The 3,042-nt window shown below is 34.5% G+C and overlaps 1 pseudogene; it reads left to right on the forward strand.

Annotated features, from left to right (window-relative positions):
* The first annotated feature begins 2,241 nt into the window (after positions 1 to 2,241).
* LOC136136338 (small ribosomal subunit protein eS27-like) lies at positions 2,242 to 2,493 on the forward strand (annotated as a pseudogene).
* The last annotated feature ends 549 nt before the right edge of the window (positions 2,494 to 3,042 follow it).

Below are 3,042 nucleotides of genomic sequence, written 5' to 3' on the forward strand. Positions count from 1 at the left end.
TAAGGACTTTAAAAGAACCATTTAAAATTCATGAAAAAGCCCTATGAGGTATTGTTATCATTCTCAGTTTCCAGATGAAGAAACAGGTGAGAAATTTTAAATAACTTGCCTACGGTTGCATAGCTGAGCCAGAATTTGAAAGTTTAAATTTAAATAGCCCATTTTTTGCATCTGAGCTCTATCATTCACCCACTGTGTGGTCCTGGGTAAGTAACTAACTTCACTAACATCTCTCACATTAAAAATGGGGACATAATGAGGCAATTGTGAATATTGAATTTTAAAAAATCATAAAGTTCATGAATTATTATATATCCCCAATAAAATGTTAGTTATCCTTCCTCTTCCTACAGCCCTCATGGATCTTATCCATTTATTCAATGGTCATGTACTGACTGCCTGTGAAAATATAATACTTAGCCAAAGACTTGGAAAAACACCTCAGACTGTTAACAGTCATTATCACTGAGATGAAGAATGCAAGTAGGCTGGTGTGAGATTTAACTCCTGTATACCAGTGCCAAGCCCATTAATTGGGCCTTATCCCTTTGGGAAAAAGCAGGAAGTATTAGGGAAAGTTCCCGAAACCACCACCCAGTAAGAATGAGCTCTATCATCTCCTGGACCTAAAATTATCACCAAATAGAATAGATGAGGCAGTTTGCAGGTACCAAGCATCCAGTTTACCCTAGTTCCTTTAGGTGACCTAGCCAAGTCATACAACAGGTACCAAAGACATGCAACAGGTCTGAGGTACCTTAAAAATTCTCAGGCTCAATAAACTGGCTTTTATTATAATCTAAAAGCCATCTTTGTACTTTACTTTTGTTCTTTTTCTCAAACCCTTACTGTACTCCCTCTAGATATTCCACCCAGCTGGGGTCATTCTGACTTTGTCCTATTTACTGTTTATTTCCATTTCCTCTAGTATTTTTCATATCAACTTCAATAATATGTGGTAAGGCTCTATAAAATTGATAAACAGGAGCACCTCAAAAATTTTAATAGTTTATAACCTGCTGTCATCTTGATGATCACAGTAATTTCAGTACACAACTTTAAATGCTACCTTTCATCCACCAGTCATTTCTCCACTATTTACAAAACTACCAAACAGAATGTAATGTATATAAGAATATATATTTCACCACCTACCTTTATTACATGTATTTTAACATGATACTCTGTTTTTAATTCTGCATGTTATTTTTAAATTTTCTATTTCTTTTTTGTTGTTAAAGAAGAAAGTCCAAGAGAGAATTTTGATACGTATGCATTTGAAAACCATATATTTATATAAAAAGCTTGACATAAATGAAGAAAGATGGGCAAAAGGAGTATGTAATTTAGGAGAGAGAAGGTAGTTCCCAAATTTTACACTCTTTGGAGGACTTCATATCAAACATCAAACAATCTCTCATTGGTTTATGGTTATTATGTATAAAGAATTCTGGTAAGCCTTTAACTTAAATATTCTCACCTAATCCTATATTATAATGTAAAAACTGTTATAACTTCAATTTTATAGATAGAAAAAAAAGGCAAAGATTAAGAAATGTTCCCAAGTCCACACAGCTAGTAAGTATTGGAATCATTGTAAATGCAGGTTTCTCTGACTCTAGGTACTGAACTTTCAAATATTCTGTAAAATCACCATATTTGACAACATGGCAAATGACAAAATAGTAATAATTTGGAGTGAGAAAATCTTTGTTTAAGTCTAAGATTTCACACTTATTAGCTGAATATTCATCGAGTCCAAGCAGAGTCTCAGGATACTTCCATCTTGTGGTCACACCAACACCTGGCTCTCAAGTTCACTCTAGTATTTGTTTCCATTCCACCCAGACAAATGAAGATAGAATCATGGAAAGAAAATTTTAACTGTGTGCGTAACTCACTGACTAGAACTCAGTCACATGACCATTCCTAATTTCATTGGAGTCTTAAAAATGTAGTGGAGCTATGTTTCCAGACAGAAAAATTAGCGGGTTTGACATCAGCTAGTAGTCTCCTCCATAAAGTGTATATGTAAAGCCCCATTATTTGATTAATTAGTAGTAATTGCTACTGCTACTTTAAGCCTCTGATGCCCTTGAAAATTAATAAAATAAAAATATACTTCAAAGGAAAAAAATAAAGTAATATGTGTAATTCAGAATATTAACATTTGTGGAGCTAACCAACGTTGAAACAGAGGCGTTTCAACCTTTCACTTGGTGATGACCTCCCTAGGAGAACATGCCTCTTGAAAATAATCTTCTTCATCCCTCTCCAGAAGAGAAGAGGAAACACAAGAAGAAGTACCTGGTGCAGAACCCCAATCCCTACTTCATGGATGTGAAATATCCAGGATGCTATAAAATCACCACCATCTTTAGCCATACACAAACAGTAGTTTTGTGTGTTGGCTGCTCTACTGTCCTCTGCTAGCCCACAAGAGGGAAAGCAAGGCTTACAGAAGGAGCATCCTTCCAAGGGAAGCAGCACTAAAAGCACTTTGAATCAAGATGAACGGGAAACCATCCCAATAAACACATTTTGGATTAAAAAATAAAACAGGCATTTCAATATACAAAAATGAAAAGTGAACTACCTTGAGTAGACAGCAACAAGGCATCTCTCCAAAGAAAAATGTCTTTATTTGATTAAGCTAAGGTTAAATAACCTTCACTAGAGAGAATCCCAAAGCAGGAGAGTGTGCTACATAAAAATGTTTGTTTGTTCTTTTCTTACACAATATCACTTTGCATTCCAAATACTCCAGCTAATCTCATTAAAGGTTGGTGAGGGGAAGGAAGTAAAGAGAGAATTTAATTCAGCATGTAATTATTGTTGAGCTGAAGACCATTTTTTTTCAATAAATGAGTAAACTATGAATAACTTTTCACATACTAATTGAAAAACTTCAAGTGAATCAATATTAAAAAATACCCAATTGCTATGTATACCCATATGCCTACTGCAGACACAAATTGGATGAGTATTTTCTGACTTCCTGAGACATTATCTATCTATATCAAAATATGTATCTATAGATTC

The sequence above is a fragment of the Phocoena phocoena genome, chromosome 16, assembly GCF_963924675.1.
Source record: "Phocoena phocoena chromosome 16, mPhoPho1.1, whole genome shotgun sequence".
In the NCBI taxonomy this organism is placed as follows: Eukaryota; Metazoa; Chordata; class Mammalia; order Artiodactyla; family Phocoenidae; genus Phocoena; species Phocoena phocoena.